Source organism: Schistocerca nitens, chromosome 5 (assembly GCF_023898315.1).
Source record: "Schistocerca nitens isolate TAMUIC-IGC-003100 chromosome 5, iqSchNite1.1, whole genome shotgun sequence".
Lineage (NCBI taxonomy): Eukaryota > Metazoa > Arthropoda > Insecta > Orthoptera > Acrididae > Schistocerca > Schistocerca nitens.
The window spans coordinates 210,173,773-210,184,744 of record NC_064618.1 but is presented as its reverse complement, the minus strand read 5'-3'; the positions used below and the strand labels follow the sequence as shown (position 1 = coordinate 210,184,744).

Below are 10,972 nucleotides of genomic sequence, written 5' to 3'. Positions count from 1 at the left end.
GATACATGCATCCACCCTCCGTCGCATGGAATCCCTGATGCGCTGATGCAGCCCTGGAGAATGGCGTATTGTATCACAGCCGTCCACAATACGAGCACGATGAGTCTCTACATTTGGTACCTGGGTTGCGTAGACAAGAGCTTTCAAATGCCCCCATAAATGAAAGTCAAGAGGGTTGTGGTCAGGAGAGCGTGGAGGCCATGGAATTGGTCCGCCTCTACCAATCCATCGGTCACCGAATCTGTTGTTGAGAAGCGTACGAACACTTCGACTGAAATGTGCAGGAGCTCCATCGTGCATGAACCACATGTTGTGTCGTACTTGTAAAGGCACATGTTCTAGCAGCGCAGGTAGAGTATTCCGTATGAAATCATAATAACGTGCTCCATTGAGCGTAGGTGGAAGAACATGGGGACCAATCAAGACATCATCAACATTGCCTGCCCAAACGTTCACAGAAAATCTGTGTTGATGACGTGATTGCACAATTGCGTGCGGATTCTCGTCAGCCCACACATGTTGATTGTGAAAATTTACAATTTGATCACGTTGGAATGAAGCCTCATCCGTGAAGAGAACATTTGCACTGAAATGAGGATTGACACATTGTTGGATGAACCATTCGCAGAAGTGTACCCGTGGAGGCCAATCAGCTGCTGATAGTGCCTGCACACGCTGTACATGGTACGGAAACAACTGGTTCTCCCGTAGCACTCTCCATACAGTGACGTGGTCAACGTTACCTTGTACAGCAGAAAATTCTCTGACGCTGACATTAGGGTTATCGTCAACTGCACGAAGAATTGCCTCGTCCATTGCAGGTGTCCTCGTCGTTCTAGGTCTTCCCCAGTCACGAGTCATAGGATGGAATGTTCCGTGCTCCCTAAGACGGCGATCAATTGCTTCGAACGTCTTCCTGTCGGGACACCATCGTTCCGGAAATCTGTCTCGATACAAACGTACCGCGCCACGGCTATTTCCCCGTGATAATCCATACATAAAATGGTCATCTGCCAACTCCGCATTTGTAAACATTGCACTGACTGCAAAACCACGTTCGTGATGAACACTAACCTGTTGATTCTACGTACTGATGTGCTTGATGCTAGTACTGTAGAGCAATGAGTCGCATGTCAACACAAGCACCGAAGTCATTACCTTCCTTCAATTGGGCCAACTGGCGGTGAATCGAGGAAGTACAGTACATACTGACGAAAGTAAAATGAGCTCTAACATGGAAATTAAGCGTTTCCGGACACATGTCCACATAACATCTTTTCTTTATTTGTGTGTGAGGAATGTTTCCTGGAAGTTTGTCCGTACCTTTTTGTAACACCCTGTATTTCGCTGCTCAACCTATCATGGAGTAATTGTTACATGCACAGCCAATGCATGTATACAACCAATAGAAGTGTTCTTAGCAAGACTTGGGTATAGGTATGTATGTATGTAATATGTGATTGGAATGCCTTTCAATTTGTAACACATCCTCTTCTAGAGACTGGATGAGCGGATCATGCCTGATAGCCACGAGTAAATAAGAAAATAAATAAACACATAATCGTGTAAATAAAAGAAATACGGTGGTCGACTTGTTGTGAGTACGTGTCCAGCAGGTTTACTTGTTGCCCGTCTCGGACGAGAGGATCTCAGGTCACTTGTCTGTCTCGGACGAGATGATCTCGGGTGATGCTGTGAGAGGCGGCATCGTAAGGACGCTGACTCTGAAGGTCGGGAAGGCAGAGGCTGCCGGATTGCTAACGCGATCTCGGGAGCGCCTGTGAGCGGTGCGCGGTGGTGCGCGGCGGTGACCCCCGTCCGGGCCGGCGCAGCATCCGTGACGTCACGCCGGGTGGAGGGGCGCGTCTGCGTCGCGGCGGAGGCTGAGCGCGCCGGCGGAGGCGGCCGCGGCGGCAGTGTGGCCAGCGCGCCTGGCGACGCCGCGCCGCCGCCGCCGCCATGCTGCGACGCCCGCTGCGCCGGTCGCCGCCGCCGCCGCCGCTGCTGCGTCTGCCGCTGCCGCTGCTCGTCGCTCTGTTGGCCGCGCCGACGCCCGCCCTGCCCGACAAGATCGACAAGATCCCCATCGGTAAGTGCTCCGCAAGAGTAGAATCTCGCCGCTGGTATTTTTCTGCGGCCGTCGGCGTCGCTATTACGTCAACGTACTGGAGCGCGTGTCAGCACTATACGTTGACTTCCGCACGTGATATGTCGGTAAATGTACCGTGACATGTTGAGGACGGACACTGCGGAGCAGCTGTTAGTATTCCTCTGAGATAAACAATTTCTTAGGATGAAATTACAGAATGCATTTTCAGAACACTGTGCTTTAAAATATAGATACCCACCAGGTTTCCAACATCAGTGTTAGCCAGAGTGTGCATTCTGAATATTTAAAAATGCAAATTTGGCTCCGCTGTTGATTGAAAACCCACAAATGTAACCTTCCATTAATCTTATAACTAGGGACCGGTATTTTACTATTTCTACACGGAACAGTTACAAAAAATGAAAAATAAACAAACATTTTTTAGACGACAGTCCACAGCGTAAATATGTTTTAGAAAATGCATGTTAACTGCGCTGTAAAGAATTTTACATATTTGTTCACTTTCCAACTATCATCCATAGAAATCCAAAAAACATACCAACTTTTACATTTTATATATCACGCTACAGGCCAATGCTGTACTACACGGCATATTACACTACACACAAGTGCTTATCGGTGAAACATTGTGACTCATTTTTCTTAGATATCTGAGTTGAATGAGTCACAATTTCGCTGATAACTACTGATGTGTATCGTAATACGTCCTGTAACATATTTAAGTAGGGTGAGACAATAATAGTCCGATGAGTATTGATGTGTATCATAATACTCCTGTACTATGGCATTCCTCTGTAGCATGATATATGAAATGTAAAAGTTGTATTGTGTATTGTTTTTCCTTAGATGATGGTTGGAAACTGAAACCGGTCGTAGTAAATAAACTTCAATACAGCAAAGTTAACGTACGGTTTCTGAAACATAAACAGTTAGTAGGATGACGCTTGGAGGCGTATTATGCATTTGTCAGTGACGCACAGAGGCGAAGTAATACACAAAGGAATCCCGAAATAAAATATTTGCAGTCATAAATGTTTTTTTATTTAAAACTGAAATATACGGAAGTCCTTTCGCTGTAGAATGACACCAATATTTCACAATAAACCTGTAAGGGACAGCAGTTTCATTATCATATTTTGTTGACATATGCGATACAACACATGTACACGCGTTTTCGCGAAAACATTGTGTTAACTAAGAGCTTGGTCAGCATTACACACGGTAAGTGACATCGTCTTTTTTCTTTCTCAGCCAAATAGAGGGACACTTTATCCTTCACGCGATGTCCATAAAACATTAGTTTACTTTGAATTCTTGACTGAGATACACAATAAGAGACATAAGCGGAGCTTACGCGTTGCGTTCCGAGGCTACATTTCTCTGTAGTGACCCAAATATTCTAAAATGGGTCTTGCCGCGGAGTCTAAATATAGGGGGAAATCAACGTTATTTGTGCAAAAGTGGGTTAAAAAGGTGATGACTTAGAAGAATGAGGCTCAGTCAGTAAAGTGACTCCAAAAGTGGAAATAATGATTATGAACCATTCTTAACATTCCGTCAAGTGCAAGTAAAATTCCCTTTGAAACAGCCGTCAACGAAAATTCGACGCGTCTGAAGATCTTCTTCACGTGAATACGCGGAAAACTTGGTTTCAATCATGCCTCGAAGATGCCAAGCAATTATCGACGCTGCGAGAGACTGGACGTGTTATTAATTGTTCTGTATTTTTCATTTGTTCATATATGATGTATGTATGTATATGTTTGAGCTTCCTTCCAAATACATTTTTCTGCTGATTAACCAGATCGTGATTTTGCTTAACGGACTATACATAGAGCAATGTTGTCTATAAGGCGCTCAATTTAAGACAAAATTACCTGTAACAGTAACGCGATTACTGATTTCATCTTCGATCTCAGTACGAAGATTTAAAACTATTCTTGTCTAGATGAAAAGCGCCACGTGTTTATGTTGACAGCCATCCTGCAGAGCCACAGATTGCTGGATTTTGGAGTAAACGCGATGCCATTGCAGTTTCTCCAATGTGAAAGGATTTCGATATCACAACAGCACGGAATAAATGAGAGCTGACTGACTTTATTCCTATCATATAATAACTATGTTCTGTAACTTTCACGGAACGATGGGACACTTTTAGTATTTTAATTTCCGTCACATCGAACTGAATTCTTTTTTCACTCATATTTTTTAAATTGTCGCAACGTGTTACAGTGCGGCGTTGCAATGGAAACGCATATGTCCGACAAAGTGTTGCACGTGTCAATAAATTTGCGTGAACGGTGACGGCACATTCCAGTGTGGGCGACGTACGTGGGTCGAGTTCTGAATTTCCAATAATACCGGCCGTATGGTCGCTGCAGTACCGGTATGAAATGGATATCGACAAACGCGAATATCCGTAGCGATGTAGAAAACTCAAGTACGATCACTACTAATATCACATGTCGCTATGTTTCGCATGCAATGCAGTTAAAAAGTTTCATAGGTCAGTCAGGCAATTCATTCTACACGTTTGCTTTTCCAGCGAAACATAAAAATTGGAACGATGTAGCTACTACGTTGATCTGCGGACTTGTTGATAAGCGGTATGTAGAACAGTGATTACTGAGGATAGGATTTTGACTTTTTCTGAATGTGTTCCAATATTGACCTAAGCATATTGCCACGATACCCATGATATCAGTCTGTTGAGCAACTATTCGTGATACCTAAAACAAAAATTTTGCTCCCCGATTATTTTGGAACTTCAGTGAAATATGAAACTCTTCGTCCACATGAAATTCAGAAAAAGTTGGCATCGACGGCGGAATAAAGAAATGGAATTCTGTAACGTATCCCATTTTCATTGTTTGTTCTTCACCGATATTCATTACTTTTGATACTACATTTTTTTTTCAGAGCACAAGTGAATACTGTCGTAACTTAATATTGCCGCCAGAAAAATAATTTTGGTATTTTCCCTTTCTCACCATATTTTTCATTCATTAGCGTAGTTCTGTAACTACTTTGGCAGTGGTCTTTAGGTTCCACATGGTCCACAGGTATTAAGGTAAAGAGCTTTCGATACTAGTTTATTTTCAGCAGTTAAACGTTTCAAAATTGCATTAATTTTGTATACGCGAACAAGTGGCCTGGAAAGAATCAATTGCTTTGACCAATTACGTAAAAGAAAGCCCATTTGTTGCCCTATCTCACCTTTCTATCGCTGTGCAAAGAGGGGAAGACCACATTTAAATTCTTAAAATTTAAGCCTCTACTCACAAACGCCCAAGCACATCATATCAATCATAGGATTGATTTTCTTTGTGTGCAAATTCATGGCTCTGAGCACTATGGGACTTAACATCTATGGTCATCAGTCCCCTAGAACTTAGAACTACTTAAACCTAAATAACCTAAGGACATCACACAACACCCAGTCATCACGAAACAGAGAAAATCCCTGACCCCGCCGGGAATCGAACCCGGGAACCCGGGTGCAGGTAGCGAGAACGGTACCGTACGACCACGAGCTGCGGACAGCAAATTCATGCCGGATGGAGAAACTTCACAAGAACTGATGAACGACTTCTGGACAATTAATAACGTCCACTTGTAGCCATCGAAAGCCTCAAAAATTTTATATTTTTACTATATTTTTGATTGGCATTGTTATTTCCAAGAACTGACATACTTTGTTGTTTCCATTGAATAGGGCCCCTCACAATTTAAAGAGTGAACTCCATGCGCTGCAAGGGAAACAAAGTTGTATAGCCTCCATTTGTGATTCACTGAACATATCTGAGAACAATTCTTCATCTGTCAAACAAATCTCACAGAAAACGGAAACATCTGCTTTACTTTTGCTCTGAATTATCAGAAGGAATAAAAGACTCACGCGTGATGTTTAAACATTCTATGAACGGCTGCTTCATATTTTCATTTCGACAACAAAACTCACGCGTTAATTCATTTATACAAGGTATCCACAAGTACATGACAGAGACCGCTCCAAACTATTCTTAAGCGGATCTAGTGATTTTGTGTAAGAGTCTGTGAACTTCACAAAAAATCTCACAGCAAATCATTTTTTATAAAACTGCCAAAAGCAATTTTACAGCGATGCAGCCACTTTATTGTGTAGGTCTACAACAATATTTTGAAACACTGTCTTCATGGACGCTATGTGATAGCCGCGAACGCTCCTCAAGCTAACACCGGGTTACAAGGCGTTAGTAGTGATATTATTGTGTAGTTACAATGGAAAAGATAAAGAGACCTTACTTTTGAGAAGTTTTATGAAGTAGATAAAGAGTAGGTACATAAATTCGGACTCCGCACATTCACCAAAACGAGGACCTTAGGTCTTATTTATTTCACAAACGTAGATGTAGCCACAGTTCACATCCTAGGAGTAACACGATTGATCCTAAATTTTTGAGGATGTTGTTATCGTTACTTTTAGAAACAAGCACGTATCTGAAGAAACAGCTGAATGCTAGCTTTCCTCCTGCTGTTTTAGATTATAAGCTTTTTCCCCAATTCACCACCCCACTTTGGCAATGTCTTTCCCAATAGGGCCACAATGTAGCAGTTTCGGCAAACATCCTCAGCATCATATCTGTACTTGTGGTAGTGGAAGTGGATTATTCATTGAGTTTTGAATGATTTCACATTTAGGTCTTCTCTTAACTCCTTGTTAGGTACGTCAGCTGAGATATTATATATTTTGATGTTGACTGATTTTAATTCCATCAGCTCTGTCAGGTATTCACGACAGCGATTATCGGAATAGGCAGGCCGGCAATCGACGAGTATCGTGCCCCCTGCGAGCGGTGAGTGTAGGCACCCTGGTGATACATATGGCGCGTTTGATATTGTTAGGTCATCAATAAAATCACCCATTTAGTAAACCAACTATCAGCTTCCGTGATTACATTTCCTCTGTATTGTGCTGTGGTACCCATAATTTCTTACAGCTTAAAAGCAATACTTAATTATGTCAGAATTAAATAATTACAATCTCTATGAGGGTTCAATTTTGAAGAAGTATAATCGTCTGGTGTCATCAGAAACATCGTCATAACAAACTTTGCCACTACGAAAAGCACTAGAGTGCAGTTCGAAACTTGTGACTGTGGCAACACATTTAGTAGCAACGAGTGTCACGGAATCCCTTTTTTGGGTTATTTTTCATTCAATTCAAGAGCGCCGTTTTCGGACAGCTAACGACTGTTAGCAGTGATGGTGTCTAGTCGACTTAGGTTGTTCTGTCGACAATCATAATGACAGCTTTTACGTGAATATCAACATCAGTTAGGTGCAAAGCGACATCTGGTTATTTGGGTTGCCGGCCGAAGTGGCCGTGCGGTTAAAGGCGCTGCAGTCTGGAACCGCAAGACCGCTACGGTCGCAGGTTCGAATCCTGCCTCGGGCATGGATGTTTGTGATGTCCTTAGGTTAGTTAGGTTTAACTAGTTCTAAGTTCTAGGGGACTAATGACCTCAGCAGTTGAGTCCCATAGTGCTCAGAGCCATTTGAAACATTTTTTGTTATTTGGGTTGGTGATCCAGCCAGTATGGGTGTGGTTTTTAGGTTTCCTACATCCCACTAGATAAATACAATGTTAATTCACGCGTCGTCCTCAGATACAAGACACAAAATATTTAGAAGACGTTCGCACACTTGCGCGTCGTGTTTACTGTAGCCGCAGATAGATTCGGTTCAGGGGGTGAAAAGAGACCGATGACCACAGAAGTTTAGTCACTCTAAACCTATAATTATCATCATCCTCACCATAATCATCATTATCATCATCACTACCACCATCTTAGTTTGACAGTAACATTTAGGTCCGTGTTGCAGTACAGCAGTGTCGAATTTCACATGAGTCTGGCAGTCTGACATCTCGTGGAAAAGTTTGATATTTTTGCGCGTATTCCACCAACAGCTTTTGTTCTGCTATGAAATGATTCTCATTTGTGGCAATTTTTTTAGAGAATGTACAAATAACAAACCACAGTCATCTTTCCGTATAGTAATAGTTGTACAAAACTAAGTGACTTTTATGTGAATCTGTGATATGAACAAGCACATATTTGCACATTTTTCTTTCCCTCTGAGCTATCCAGACGAGTCCCACAACTTCCCTCACAGCTTAAATTTTTCGTTTTTATCTCCAGGAGAGATGGCTAGCTTGCTAAACATTTTCTCTCCAAGAAAAATAAGAATCCGATGTTGACTCCCGGTACGACATAGAAATTTGATATTTCAAGTATCTTCACAACCGTGTGCACTCAGCTGCAGACTGAAACGTTATTCTGGCTGATAGCAAATGTGTTACAAAATGGAGACGAAATTGAATAATGAATGCGACTGAACGGTTACCTTCAGATTTAAATTAAATTGCTCTGAAATGAGATAACTGCTGCACCTTGCTATTTTCTCTTAATAAATGTTAAGCTGCACGTATTACCCGAAATCACTATTCATCAACTGTTTTCCGTTCACAAAATACATTCAGCTAAAGACCTTGTAGCCGCATAAAAAGAAATAGACTAGGTTGCGTCTTTCCCACTTTGCAACGTCAGTAAGTAGTAAATGACACATACCATCAGCGAGTCGCGACTTCATCCTACTTACGAGAAGAACACGGCAGGTTCCATAATCTGATTTTAACGAGACTTTGCTCAGTGGAAGAAGAATCAAAAAATGGCTCTGAGCACTATGGGACTCAACTGCTGAGGTCATTAGTCCCCTAGAACTTAGAACTAGTTAAACCTAACTAACCTAAGGACATCACAAACATCCATGCCCGAGGCAGGATTCGAACCTGCGACCGTAGCGGTCTTGCGGTTCCAGACTGCAGCGCCTTTAACCGCACGGCCACTTCGGCCGGCTGAAGAAGAATCAAAAGAAGCGAACCCGTGTCTCGACTCATCGGTAGAAACTCGACCTTCCTCAGACAACGACAGTCAAAGTTTTGGACGTAATTTAGGTGTCTTTTAACATACGATAGTCGTAGCAGAAATGGTGGCAGAGTGTCTAGCGTCGTAGCCTCTCGCTTTTGCGCCCCGTGTACGAAACCCGATTATTGTTTTTTTTTATTATATAATTTTTTTCATTTGTCTACATACGTACGTAGAAAGTTACTACACAAATGTTTCTTATCAGGTTAGGGGATGCTAAGTGGATTACATTAACTGTATTAAAACTGGGTTTCTTAATAAGTATCATAGTCGTACTACGAGGGCTATTCCGAAAGTAAGGTCCGATAGGTCGCGAAATGGAAACCACGGTAAAAATCAAAAATGTTTTATTTGCAACAGTTAGATACACCTTGCAGCTACTTATCTCCATAGTCGCCGACCCGACTTAGACGTGTATCGTAGCGTTGTACCAACTTTCCCATACCCTCGCTATAGAAGGCAGCCGCCAGTGCTCTCCGCCAATTCTCTACGCTGGCCTACGGCTCGTTGTCTTGTGCCGAAATGTTGTCTTCATAACCAGCGTTTCATGTGACCTGAGCTGAAACTCAGAGGGAGACAATTACGGGCTGTATTGTTTGTAATCTCACATTTCTATTTGAAAACGATGCAGGAGCATCTTCATTGCCCCTGCAGAATGCGGCTGAGAATTGTCTTGAAGACAAAAGAGCACGACAGTTATGTAATGTTAGCTGCATAGCTTCAGGGGAAATTTCTCACCAGGCCCCCGTACTTGGCGGCAGACAGTATTTTCTAGACATCTTTACGCACTCACTGCGAGCTCAGAAATGAGAAGAGCGACGTGATGCTAACTGGGGTTATACTAGAGACACTACCCAACACATCTGTGCAAAGCTTTATCGGATTTTCATAGTCGTTTCCATTTCGTGACCGATCGGACCTTACTTTCGGAATAGCCCTCGTATTTGTGTCTGTTTAGTACCTGAAGGGGTTACAATCATTTTAAATTCTCATATCGTTATATTTCATTCGTATATCAATTCTTATATTAACTCTTATATTAATTCTTATATTTTATTCTTATGTTTTTATTCTGGAGGATGTGATGGAATGCCTCAGATGATACAGATCATAGAAATATCAATTCTTATATTAACTCTTATATTAATTCTTATATTTTATTTTTATGTTTTTATTCAGGAGGATGTGATGCAAGGCCTTAGATGATATAGATCGTAGAAATATTGGAAACAGAAATTTCGGATACCAGAAGCATCACACGAAGGCAAGTTCGCCAAAGAATGAATCTTACTCGGGAAAGAAATGTCGTTAACATAGCTGAAGATTCCACGGTCGGCCGGGGTGGCCGAGCGGTTCTAGGCGCTACAGTTCGGAACCGCGCGACCGCTACGGTCGCAGGTTCGAATCCTGCCTTGGGCATGGGTGTGCATGATGTCCTTAGGTTAGTTAGGTTTAAGTAGCTCTAAATTCTAGGAGGCTGAAGACCTTAGAAGTTAAGTCCCATAGTGCTCAGAGCCATCTGAACCATTTGAAGATTCCTCGCGTTGCCAATAATTTTGAGCCAAACCGCATACAACGGATCTCTTTAACGAAAACTGGGGCTTATAGTTGCTCATGAAGCAAGACACGCTGCATGAATATCACGGAAAACAATTCCAAATAATTTTCTTATTCTTTTAGTTCTTTCAGCAGACATAGAGTTAATAGCCGAATAACAACAACTTAGTTTCACCATACACCGGAAAATTTTCATCTAGTAATATTCTGCGGATATGGATAGATACATGAAAAACAAAATAAGAATAATAATGAGGTTTCGAACACGGAGCGCAAAAGTGTTTATCCGTGACATTTGCCATCTCGCCATCGCTCCGGTTGAAATGTTTACTCGGTT

At 42.2% G+C, this 10,972-nt stretch overlaps 1 protein-coding gene across 1 annotated transcript in view; it reads left to right on the top strand.

Moving 5' to 3' along the window:
* Positions 1-2,038: 2,038 nt before the first annotated feature.
* The window catches only part of LOC126260225 (glutamate receptor 1-like), a 1,552,181-nt gene continuing 1,543,247 nt past the window's right edge, over positions 2,039-10,972 (top strand). The window contains exon 1 of the mRNA XM_049957528.1: positions 2,039-2,089. The gene's annotated coding sequence lies outside the window, so the exon portion shown is untranslated. The remainder of the gene's footprint in view (positions 2,090-10,972) is intronic.